This window comes from Elaeis guineensis, chromosome 12, assembly GCF_000442705.2.
Source record: "Elaeis guineensis isolate ETL-2024a chromosome 12, EG11, whole genome shotgun sequence".
In the NCBI taxonomy this organism is placed as follows: Eukaryota; Viridiplantae; Streptophyta; class Magnoliopsida; order Arecales; family Arecaceae; genus Elaeis; species Elaeis guineensis.
This window is the reverse complement of record NC_026004.2, coordinates 10,101,543-10,115,590: the sequence shown is the minus strand read 5'-3', so window position 1 is coordinate 10,115,590 and position 14,048 is coordinate 10,101,543. Positions and strand designations below refer to the sequence as shown.

The 14,048-nt window shown below is 39.4% G+C and overlaps 1 pseudogene; it reads right to left on the bottom strand.

Moving 5' to 3' along the window:
- Window positions 1-224: 224 nt before the first annotated feature.
- Window positions 225-13,568, bottom strand: LOC105055281 (uncharacterized; annotated as a pseudogene).
- Window positions 13,569-14,048: the final 480 nt, after the last annotated feature.

The window sequence follows — 14,048 nt, the reverse complement described above, 5'->3', positions numbered from 1 at the left end:
AACATAACACCAGATCATATGATGGATCTACCCATCAATAAAACAAGGCAAATGGATGAACAAAAACATTCAGTAGACAACAATCAGGCATCTTATCTGAAAAATTAGGCATCTTGATCCCGCATTATCATGAAGCAAACAAATAATGCTAATCAGCCAAACTTGAGAAGGTGAAAGGGTCTTTTAAGCGGTCTTCCTGTATAGAAGAGAGAGAACGCTACACCTGATTGGCAAGCAGCTTCATTTTGAATCTTTGATATGCAGGAATTCTAAGACAATGCACTGGCTTCTCAAAAATAACATGCCATTAAGTTACAACAAAAGAAAAAGTGAACTGCTTAAAATTTGCTATTATGCCTTAACATGTTAAACTCAGAAGCCATATATCATGTTAACATCCACATGCATCCCATGATAGAACTTTGTCTATCTGCATGCCTTCAGCACTCCTTTGACTACAGAAATCCCCATGACTGATGCTTTCTGGAACAGATATCAAAATACAGCAATTAATTTTTGGATCTTTGCTTGTGCTCGCTCCTTGTCTATCCAGATCTCCAATATTATCATGACACTCCTGCAATACGAGGTAGTTGCTGCTGACAACCATATAAATGCAAAGCACAGTTATTTATGACAAGCTGATAGATTAGAAATTTGACAAGTTCTTCTAGAAAAGAGGAAAGATAATATATTCTTTTTTGATACAAAAGATTGACATTTTGAAGCAGCCCCTAGGTCTCATCAAGCACATTGTTCCATATAAAAGTGATACTATAGTGATACTATAGTCATAAAGTCAAGCTGTAGCTTTTGCCTCCATGAAATTCGGTTTACAGGAAGCAGCTCGTACTTCAATACCATTTCAAATTTATTTAGCGAAAACACTTAAATTTTTGTCTTCCTGCTTCAACCTAATTTAATGGCTATACAAGAACAGCTCGTGCAAAATAGAGACATCAGAATGGAATCTTGAGTGACAGGATCACAATCATCCATAAAAATACTCCTCACATTTTGATCACATGCACCACTTGTGCCACATGCTATTCACATCCCATATGCAAATATGGGAGCCTATCTCCACCCCAAGTGTGGGATTACATATTAGTTACTCCCACTCTTATCTAACCAGTAAACTACCATCCAATACTCATGCAGGCCAGCACACATAAGAATAAGGGGTGGAAGGGAATAAAAGTTTATACATCCTCTGAGACGAATAGATTCTCAAGCTCCAGTCTATGAGAATGGTGGGGCTAGTGATTCCCCTCCTTGAGTCATCAACCATCTATTGAAAAAGAATCAAAGTAAAGACATTTCACTACTACATCCTTCACCAATGATTCACATCTCTACAGTATTGACATCTCTTGCAAATACCACATCGTTTTGCTAAGAATAATACCTGGGACACATTTGGGACACCAATCCCCTCTCCTCTCGAACTAGAATATCCTATTGGGTACTGGTTAGGATGGACCAGGATGGTTGGATGCTGACATTTGAGATGGCTTGGCATATACCGAATGCAATTTTTTTGATTTTTTTTCTTTTCATTCTGATTGTTAATGACCGTGTTGGTCCATCAGATCCATCTGGACCCATCCGAATATCATACCAAACCAACACCAAACTGGAATGGGAGTTTGTACTAATATTTATATCCTTGCTCAATAATAACAAAAGAAACACATTTAACACTACAGTCCGTTGCAACTTACTCCATAAAGTTCTCAAATAGCAACCAATGGTTCTATACATTTCACTCAAATAATACAAAATAAAGTTGAAGTTCAATCAGGCACCATGAGTCCTCACTTCAGAAAACAAATCAACATTGTTAGTTGTAGTCCTAATGGATTGAGATACAAGAACCAATTTAGTTCTGATACTGCAACATGACTGAAAAGAAAAAGAGCAAAAAAAAAAAAGCTTTCTTAAGGATGCATACCTGAAGTATATCCTTCACATCCATCCTTGTTGATCAGTGCATTAATATAACATAAAAAGTATTAAAACCTTTGTTATTTAAATTTTTATTATTTAGTATTTGATACTTCTTATGCTTTTTTTCAAGAATTGTTGATCATGAAAATTATTCACAAACCAACCAGCAAAGTTCCCAACAAATAAATGGTACCTGTCACTAAGCCCAAGTTAGCCTGCCGCTATCGATAAATTTTCAGCGCAATCAAGGCAACAACACGGCCTACAAGAGCAAGCCACGGCCCAAAACAGTGTTCGGTCCACACGCGCGGCACATGGAGGGAGCGCGGTCCATGTCATGGCTCACAAAGATACACCGCACGGTCCATATGCGGCTCACGGGAATAGAAATAGCAAGGTCCATCCATGCAGTGCACAAGAAACAGGCGCAGCACACGACGGGTGAGTGCGCGGTTCAGGGATGTGGGAGTGCGGTCTTCATGCACGATCCACATGCACAGTTCAAATGCACCTGGGGCAGGGGCAGGGGCACGGTTCATGGGGGCGAAATGCGGCTCACACGCACGGTGCACAGGGCTCCTGGGGCGTGGTTCACGCGGGCTTGGGGGTGCGCGAGCAGGTGCGTGGGCTTCATGCGTGCGAGCGAGCGGTCTTCAAATGGGTGCAGTCACAATGCATGCAGACGCAAAGACAATGGGCCTGGGACGCGACCTGAGATGCAAACAGAAAGGCTTTAGGGTTTTTAAAAGAGAGAAGCGTGGAGTTTTGTGAGACGGCTAGTGTTTTGGGATGCCACAACTTCATATGCTTCCATCTTCCTTTCACATCTTAACACCCCTTGATCTCTAGATTAAATCTCCACCCTCCATTATTTAGGAGCCTCATATACACACTTTACAAAACCCTAGCCACCAATCCTTGTTCCATCCTTGATCCTTAGTCCCACATTGCCTACTCAAATAAACGCCATGTCTCCTAGCACCTATAAATAAGTCCTAACACCTTAACCTAGAAATCATTAAATCATCCAAATCCATCTCCTCTCCATGCTTCCATCTCTTTCTCCGATTCCCAACCCTTCTTCCACCTGTTCATAGCTTCTACTTCAACATTTCAACGAGGATGAAAGGAGCGATTGCGCGCAAGATCCCTTCAATGAGTGGCTGATTTCCTTATCTTTGGAGTAGATGAAACTTTTCTTTATATGAATTGTATTTTCTTTATTAAAAATTGTTGAATATCTTTTCTTTTGTATACAATCAACTATTTAAGCAATCCAAGGCTGTTTTTCTTTTGTTATTGTTGAAGTATTTAGCGGGCATGAGTAGTTTCTATAATTCTTATCATGCACTTAAATAATAGTTTTAACTATTTTATAATCTATATTTCTGAATATCCTATGATTATGTGAGAATGAACCGTGATCTAAAGATATGGGTCGTGCCTAGCAAGATAGGGGATGTTGTGAAATAGATTATAGATTTATCTTTCTTGAACACCACTAAAGGCTTGTAGCTATTTCGCGGTCCTAATTGCTTTCTTCAAAGCGGATTCAAAACCCCACAGCACTTTCTCTTAATCTTTACTTCTACAACTTTTCTGTTATTAATTTAGTTCTCTTATTTCAAGCAAGTTTTACTACATCTCTACATCCTTGTTATTTCCTCTTTTTGTCTTTGAACACAACAAAGCCCAAGATCCCTGTGGATTCGACCTGGTCTAACCCTGTTCTACGAAATAGAAAGTGAACCAGAATTAATTTAATCTTTGGTGTTCTACGACACGCACTACTCGTCAACTTCTGTTGTCAACTTCTGTTATCTAAGTAGTAGTTCTATTCTAGGCACATCCGTGGGTGCTTACATAACAGCCATCTAAAATCAAAACTCAAGGCCATTGATTCAGATTAAACAGAAGTTGCTTGAGCTCTACTTAGAACACCATAACAACCACCTAAAATCAAAACTCGAGACCGTTTATTCTAAATCGATTAATTAAACAGAAGTTGCTCGAGCTCTACTTAGAAAACCAGTGATGGCCCAGAATAAGTGCAATCAACTGGAAATCCCGAAAAAGAAAAAAAAAGGCTCACTCAATAATAAAATGAAAAAAAGTGAAATGTATAAGTGAATGAAATCCTGAAGAAAAATAACAACATTACACTATCATAACATAGTGCTTGCTTGCCTGAAGAGTGAAGAGCCCACCTTCCAGTTTTGATTGCAATGCTCCTCTTCATCCACCTACGAAACTAAGATGAGCAGATGTCAGGCTTAACCTTAAACAATAAGCTGAAGCAAACTATATATTGAGATGAGATAGTGACCTCCAAGTCATCCAATTCAAGTCTATTAAGTTTGTTAAGCCTCAACTTTAACTCCTATCAGAATACCATAAATTACAGCAGTTGATCATATGTCAGAAGCAATAAGTTACAATATCAGCAGCAAAAAATCAAACTCAAGCAATAAAGATTCTACAGACAAGCCAGCAAGATATCAGAATTTACTGCATATAGAGTTCCAGCGGTTGGTCTATATTTCACATTCATTTTCTACAAACATGTTTAACAGTCTCACCCTTCTTGAACCTCTCACAATGGCACCCAATGGAAAATTACCAAATACCAGGACATAAGATAAAGTGGATAAATAAAAATGATGAAATTAAAAAAATAGGGTGATGACCAAATTTAATCAAATTTCTAAATGCTAATCAATAAATCTCTTACAGCTAATAAGTCAAAGAATTTAAAAGCAGATCAAGCTACTCATTAATTGATTCAATTCCTCTTGGTTAACTAGCAAAGAAACAAGACAAGCAGGATTTTCAAAACCGTGCCGAACGTCCGCTACACCCCATACCAAGCCGAACTAGCGAGAAATCAGGACAGTTCCGATGTCCAAATGAGTTCTCGGAGGGACGGAGAAGAAAGAGAGGAAGAGAGAGAGAGGAGGAGAAGAGAAAAAGAGAGATGAAGAAAGGGCCTCCGACCGTCCGACTTCTTGTCAAGATTGGTGCGCGTGGAGGGAGGGAAGGAGAGAGCGGAGGTCCTTATCAGACCTCCGAAGGCCGTCAGAGGCCTCTGAACGGACGGCACTTCCATCACGAGATCCCCAATGGCCAGTGAGCCCACACCAACGGGCCTAAGGGCGGCCAAGCCAGATGATGGCCTCCACGACTCCGCCCCCTTCTTCGTTTTCGAAACAAGGGTTCACCCATATTTCGTATTTTTTTTAATTTTAACATGTGAAGTCGGCAATCCAGTTGCTCACTTCATGAATTTTTGATGAAAAAAAGATGGAGTCGGCATATCATTTGTCGATTTCATCCGTTTAAAAGAAAAAAAATATGAAACAGGAGCAAATCCCTGTTCCACATGGGAGGAGAGCGGAGGCCGTCCTCAGTGCACCGGCGTCAGCCACACTCAACGCTCACTCGCCAACCATCAGAGAAATTACGTCAACATCGGCATCCATCCGAAGACCTCCAACGGCCTCCGATGATCGGGGTGAGTCTCTCCCTCTCTCTTCTTCCCTCCACTTGTACCGAGCTCGAAAAGAGCTCCGATAGCCTTCGGTGGCTGCCGGAGGCCCCCTTTCCTCTCACTCCCTCTCTTCCTCTCCTTCTCCCCCCTCTCTCTTCCTTTTTCTTTTCTCCCTCTGGGCCTTTCTTTGTCGTGTCGGTTCGCATCGATCCAGTATGGATCCATACCGACTCGTACCGTCGGCCGACCAGCACGGATCCTAATTCCGGCTTCGAGAACCTTAAAGACAAGTGTACAAACTATTACTTTTTTATTAACTCACACTTCATTCCCTGCCATGCTATACAAATGAACTGCCATCACAGAAGAGGTAGCTGAAGTTATGAGTGGATAGAGGTGCAGGAATACAGAACATTGGTCCTAGAAAATAGCAGGAAGTTAACCCAAGCATTTAAATAACTCAATACTAAGTTGATTCAACAGAACAATTAATCTGATTCATTCAACAAGATAAGAAAACAACAGGTGGCCTAAAGTGATTGAAATTTGCAATTTAGATGATGTCATGTACAATAGCTACTAGCATAAGCACCAGAAAGCCTGAGAGCATGGCAGTGGAAATTGGCAAATGGACAGCACTGAGGTGGAAACTCCCCAAAATAATGGGATAGAATAAAAGGTGGCCTAGTGCGTGAGAATCCTACCACTACAGGATCTGGAGAGGGTCAGATGTACACAGCTTTGCCCTTGCAAGCAAAGAGGTTATTTATGTATTTCGCAGCTGTGACAATCAGGTCATAATTGAGCAACCTTAACATTGTGCCAAGGCTTACCCTCAAACAAGAGGATAGAATGCTGCCTATATAAAAAAATAAATAATTAAATAATTAAAAAAAAAGAAGTGTAAGAGACAAATAACTTCAGCAAGGTACCTTATCCCAGTCCTATAAGGTTAGATTTATCGACTACAATACGATCAACCAAAACTTGAGCGTATTATAATTGGCACTTAGCCTACATCAAACACCTATAAACCAGTATTTGCATCACATCCAAAGCAATCGTGTTCTTTCTGAAGATTCAATATACAATGAGGAGAATCCTCAAACATGAAAAAAAAAAACTTTCCTAAACTACAAGAATATATATGTACATATATGTGTGTACATGTGCAAGAGTTGGACTCCACTGTCCACACCCAAACTCATGTTCCAAATGCACTTCTCAATTATGTCAAGATAGAGTTTGCACAAGGCTCACCAACATGAGGATTTTTCCTTTTTCCCAATAATCATGAGAACCTTTGCTTCAGGAGCCTTTCCACACATGATTACATCTGAGATCTCTGAATATTCAACTATCATTGGATACTCAGTTCTTTCCGCTGGGTATAGTTTTAAATGATATTATCTCATCATCGAACACATAAATAGAGAAAACAGAAGATTTGACACAAAATATAAAAGGAAGCTTGTGAATGGGGGAAAAGTTAGAACCACTAACACCCTAGAAGCTTCCTATGAGGCTTCTTTCCTTGATGATTGGTTAGCTTCAAAGAAATGCTTAGATTCAAAAGGGGAATCAGGCTTGACAGATTCCAAGTGAGAGGCAGAAACTTCCTAATGATGCATAACAAGGCAACTTCCTGATTCACAAGTTTATATGATGTCTCAAAAGCATGTTATTCATGTTTAAACTCATTTAATTCTCTTTTTAAGAGACAATAACGAATTAAGAGGATAGTGTATTTGGCAACAAGGGCAGGGATATAGAGTCCAAGAGCCCCCATAGATGATCAAGACATTTGTGTAGACTAATTTAAAGAAACCAGCAAATCATTTACAGTGAAATACGTATCAAACACTTGGTTCATCATAAAATTGCATATGGCTTTCATATGTTCTATCTACACTTATTCTATTTCAACAAGTACGTAATTGAACACAACAAACCATGAATATACCCCATATTGGTTTATATGTGATAACCAGATGATACATTCATGAAATAACCATGAAAAATAGTGGGTCCATAAGAACATGTAGGATGGATCACATGAATTAGCATCTACCAGCTATTACGTCAACAAAATCAAAGTACAACCTCCAGCAAATATGATGTTCTTTTTCAAAAAAAAAAAGTTAATTTTGCTATAAAAATGTTTCTTGTGATATCAGGTTACCAATAATATCAATTATAGATGTACAAAGACAACAAGGTTACTAAGGATAAATCAATAACAGACATTTCCAAACAAAAGAATTTGAATTACAATGATAAGCCTATCACTTTAATTAAAATGAGTTATTTATTAATTAAGTAGAAACTTTATCCTAATGCAAACGGTAAGAAAAATCCCCCCCCCCCAACCAAAGAAAAGGGCATGGTAGTGGCTTCTTTGTCAGAAAAATTGATCTAGATAAAATATTTTGTCCACTTTAAAATTTGAGTGAGATCTAGGACTATGAATGTGGAGAAACTAAGTCTGGGCACTCTAAGAAATGTTCCATTTGGTGTCTTGACCAATTTGTAACACATTCACCAAAATCTACTATTTCTCAAATCATAAAATTAGTCAACACCTCTTTTCCTGATCTCTCGACTCTTTCATTCTCTCCCCACCTCATGATTGATGGAAAGAAACCCTAGGTCCAACTTATCCCGATTCACAACTGATAGAAAGCCTTGTATCATGGACCCACCATCTTGCTCTAATGTTCCTATGATAATTTTCCCAAAAGCTGAGTACTGCTTGGCCTTGATTCTCCTCTCTTCCTGTCTCCACGCTCCACTGACATCTCCCCAACATTTCAATTGATGATCGACCATCAATATGCCTTAACGCTTCTTTTGTCCATGTCAGCCACCATACTGACACACTCCTTGGTAGTTGACCATCCACCAGTAGATACGCCTCATTCCCCTTCCTTCCCACCCTTCTCTCCCTAAAAAAAATCCCAACATCCTCCACTCTCCCTCCCCCATTCTCTCATCAAATTGGTGACCAACCTCACCCAAAGGGACTGAAACCCCTCCCTCCCACATGTTCAAAACACCAACTGCACCATACCCCATGAGGTTGTTGGCCAAATTAAGCAGTGCTGTATTTTCTCATCGGGGGTGCTGGCCAAATTGAGCAACATTATATTCTTTCACTAGATTTGAGATAGATCACGAATGAATAACTATAAGTCTATAACCACAAGTTGTCAAACCTAGATCTGATTCAGCCTGATCTTTAGCCACCCCCTACATGTATAGTATATCTATATACGTATGTATGCGTGTATGTATAAGTAATATCTCTTTCATCGATAAAGTCAACCCATGTCAATGGGATAAGGCTTGCTAGTACCAGAAATAGGTAAACAAGAGCAGACAAAATCAAAGATAAAAGAAAGATAAAAAGAACGCACCAATGCATCAAGATTTCATATATAGATATAAGATAAAATTCCCAGGTATCCCAAAAGCCAAATTCTTAATTTAAGGAAAAAAGCGCAGAGCTAAGGGCCCATTTGTCAATGTTTTTGTTTCCTGTTTTCTGATTTTTGAAAACAGAAAAGCAAAAGGGACAACCTAACAAATGGTTGGTGAATCTTTTTGTTGTCTTATAAATCTAAGAGTAAAAACATCTAACCAAACTTTCTATCTTATTTCTATTTGTAGAGCTACCACAACCCTTCATAGCCTCACCAGCACTGCCACCGCCACAGCCAAACCAACAGAAAAGAAATCAAATAATTGCGAACAACAGAGTAATCGAGATTACATCAAAAAATCCATTAGCTCTAGCAAACAATCAATAGGAAGATGGGTATTTATATATAAACCATTCATATGCATAGTCATTTTTATAACCATATAATGAATCCAGCTACTTCAATCTAAGCTCAGATTTTGATGTTTTCCACTTATAAATCTGCTTTTCCACTTTGTGAAACCAGCTACTTATAAATCTGCTTTTCTACCAGTGGAACAAGTCCTTTTCTTCATGTGCTACCATAATAACACTGGCAAGCAATTTAACAAGATTTTCCAGCAAATATATAGAAACTTTATTTTATTTTGCATTGAATGCAACAACTTTGCAATCATATATTCTAATTAATCAGGGCCAACTACTTGCATAAAATTAGTCAGTCCAACTTCACCTAGATCATTATCAACCATATGGTGTAGCACACGCTTCCAATAGTTGATTACACAGTCATAAACAAATTAACTTACACATTAACAAACACATGACATGCAAGATACAAGAGAGCAGTAATTTTGAAGTTCAAGGCTCCGCTTGCCTTCTTACCAAATCATAGTGCAACCAGTGAAATCAGATGCTCTTCCAACTCCTCTTGGTAGCCCTTTTTCTTATTTTGCTTGCCCAGAAGAATCTAAATATTATATAAAATTACAAAGATGCATGAATGAACAATGTATGCAAACAACGAACGCAAAATATAATATGCAGAAAGAAGAAAGGCTTGATAAATTTAAAAAGCACTATGAATGCATCCCTGATTAATTTGAACACAAACATCGGAACAACGGTTACAGTCAGAAAAAGGCAATATGAAAACAACCCTCAAGATAATCCTGCCGAAAGGAAATAACATACTCACACAGAACATAAATTTTAAATATTAACATACATATGGCATTTGTACGAAAAAGATAGAAGTCATATCATTTTTCCAACCAGATGAAACCACAGACATGCAAACAATGCAACAATCTGTCCATTCAATGCTGAACAAATTAATTCAATTAATACATTTCAGCATATATTTGCACCACTCTAGATGCAAATCAAAATCATTGTGAAAATTGCTAATTTGTATGCATTACCTCTCAGCAAGATAATGACCACCAAGATTACCAATGTATTTGGTAACCTCCTGAATTTAAATAATTATTCTCATTATGAACAACATGAATCTTAGAGGCTACCTTTTCAAATCCACGGCCGAGCTGATCTTTATTTTGTTGCTTTTTTACAATCTGAAGCCTTTCCACGTATCATACTCTCCTATGGTCTGTGGTTAATATATGTTCCTTTCAGCATTGCAGCTGCAATACAAGACACCATGTCTTAGAGTCATTATTCTCTTCTCCATCTTCACTTTTATCTCATTAATGCAATTGCTTTCCCATGACAGTTAAAATAGAGCTGTTCTGAAATGGACTCATTTTAAATCTACATTTTGATAACTTCATTATTTCTAACAAAACCTTACTTTCAAAGACATTAAGTTTCATAAACAAGAGAGACACTAATACAATAATGTCCTCTCTTTTGCATTGGAATATTAGTCCTATTGTTGAATTAGTTTTATATACAAATTTCACAGCAAAGCCCTGAATCCTTAACACCGAAGCATTGTGCCATGATAACATCAAACTGATACTAAAGTAATTCAACATATCAATGATGTGTTTGTCAAATTTTCACATGCAACAATGAAGTGGGATTAAATATCACATGTATGCACTCGTGGGACCATCATGAAGCTGCAAGGTGAAGATATATAATTGAAATGGTGAGACAAGAAAATCAAATAACCCCTTTAGAGGACCTTAAGGAGGATTGGAATCACAATAAAAAAGAATAATTACTCTTACAATTCAACACCTGAAGGAGCAACAGAAAACCAGCCAGTGTTATTGGTCAACCTATTTTCGTATAGCTAACTTAAAAAAATATACCTGTGACGATGCTTACATAGCCAGGACCAGCTATGGATCTTTACAAAAGACAACATAATAATGTGGAATTTTTGAGGGCATCATGGTCTTGGATCTGAAAATTTTGTATGATAACATGTCCCTTTTAAAAACACCACATGGGTTACCAGTATAACATAAGCACTTTACAATGGGTTTTCTTGAACCACCTTAACATCTATACCCAGCTAATTATCAATTCTAAGAGGAAAAGACAGTGGGATCAGATGTATGGACGGTCACGTAAAGATAAACCCGCGATGCATTACTAGTTATCCATCTATGAGGCTTTTCCATTTGACGAAAATTAACCAAAAAAATTGAAAATCCACCTTATGATAATTAAGTTAAAAGTTTCTGATATTCTTTGGATCTGAAAGCAACAAGTTTATAAGACGTCCTATTCGGAACAGTTGCTTGTTTAATTTCACCTCATCACCACTTTTCTCCAAAGGGTTACTTGCAACTATGTTTTCCCTCATTTCATAAGCAGTAGCTCGATGATGACTCAGCTACCAAAAGTCAAATAAAATAAAATAAAATAAAATGTGGTTTTGAGATTCAACTAAACACCAAAACAGAAATTGAAACACTTTGGTTTCAGCCACAAACAATCTAAAATCTAAAGAATGCTTTAAAATTTCAGCCAAGACTAACTATAGGGGAAAAAATTATCATATGTATGCCAATCTAGGCAAAAACTTGCTATTTTTTCTTTCTTGTGGAAAGAAAGGAGCATTTAGCAAGACTAAACTCAAATTTGTATCTTACAAAGATTAAAACTGTCTCATTAGATTTCCCAAAAAAATATAGCAAAAGCAAATTTTTGAGATAAGCTTGATAAATCGATTCATTACATTTTTATATCATAAATCAAGTTTCACCTTAGCTTTTTATTTGAAAAGATGATACGTTTCAAATTATTTTAGCATGAAAGAATTTCTGCAAAAACACATCAAAACACTTCCAAGTCGAATTTGGATGATGCCTATTTAACTTACTAACCTTTTTCCCTGTATAGTTTCTGCACGTTTTCTACTTTTTACTAACTTCTGATTCTGTTTAAAATTTTCGGATGGAACAGGTTAAATTAGAGGCAATACCACTGAAACCATTTCAAATTTGGCAGATGAAACTCACTTGCTGAGGATTTATGGCTATGGCATTGCACCTCAGATGCAAAAGGACGGACAACCAAGCTCACTTTAGAAAGGGCCAATAAATAAAAAATGCTGATCATCATCCTTAAGAAATCTAGAAACGGAAAAGCATAATAGAAGAAGATAGCAGGAGAGGACTTGCCCTACCCATGAAAGCGGCGAATGCCGTCTTCAACCCCAACACATCCACAAACCGCTCGCGGACCCATATGCAGACTTCTAATGCTTGATTATGATGATCATCAGATCCACTCCCTCCGACTTCAACAACCTCTCTTTGTTCTCTATCGGCATAACCAGGTTACCGAGCATCTCCTCGTCGGAGCTCTTCAGGTCCCTCGGCTTGTACATTGCCACTGCCTGCAGCACCGCAGCAACCCCGTTCATCTGCCCTAGCTTCTTCTGGTTCGCCATGCTGTCCTGCAGCAGGAATCGCCGAGGCATACCGCTTGTTGGCATCAAACTCCCAACCTTGATCCTCCCCAGGAGCCACCACAGAAGCTTGATCCGGTCGCAGACGAGCTCCGCGACTGCAGGCTTGACCTCAGTCATATTTTCGATGGTGGCGAAGGTGTTGTGGATGGCGGCGACCTCGTCAGGGCCGGACTCAGCAGGTGGTCGAGCTTCTGGAGTAGGAGCTCGAAGGCATTATTCTCCGCGAGGGCGTCGACGAGGAAGCGGGTGGGCTCGTCGTTGTCCTCAAGGACGTCCTCTCGCCAGTAAGGTCCATAAGGAGGCCGACGACATCGACAGAGACGTCTTTTGTTTCGTGGCCGAGAAGGCACGATGTAGGGGACGATGTTGAGGTCGACAAGGTCCTGGTAGAGAGCTCCGGTCCACCGGCGAGGACCTTGAGGCGCTCGATCTCGTCGTGGACTCGACCTCGGAGTCAGCCAACTTCTCCGGCGCATCGGAGTCCTTCATGCAGGCCTTCACCTTGTCGCGGAGGCGGCGCTCGAAGAGAGCACCTGCTTCTTGAGGGCGCAGAGGTCGAGCAGCTCCACCCGCCATCCTGCGACATCTCCAACACCTCCAGTTGGGAGAGGTCGATTTCACCGCCGCCATTGGCAGCATCCGGAGGGATTGCCGGGGCTTTGTCGCGCTTCCACTAGTGGTGGTTGCCCATGGTTCGCGGGGGAGGAAGGGGGAACAAAAACCCAAACCCTAGGCTAAAACCAGCGAACGATCCGGACGAAGCCTAAAGAGGCGAAAAAGGTTGTTATCGCATCGTCTGCACCGACGAGAGCCGATTCCCATTTCACGTTCGCGTTCTCCCAAATGCTCGCTGCTTCGCATATAAATATTATGCGCTTGTGCGCTTGTTACCTCCGTAAACCAGCCCACGAGCCCTTCCGCTTTTCCGAATGAACGGACCGATAAGATGCGTTTGAGCCGTTCAGAAAACCTAAAAAAAAAAGAATAAGCTGTGCTCAGGAGCAACGGCAGATAGCAGATCATGTGTAGCATACAACTTTTTGTGAAGATAGTTGTCGGCAGATAGCAGATCATGTGTAGCATACAACTTTTTGTGAAGATAGTTGTATTGGGAGAGTACCCTAGCTGGATAGGTCCGGCGGACCATATAAGTTGACTAGTATTTTTTGAAGCATGCTGTGGTCAATTTTCTAAAGCACCTAATATTAATGAAAAATATCTGCAAAATAAAATTTATACTAATTAAAATTATATTCGATGAAAATCCTTCGATGCTTAAGTTAGTGAGAAATGAT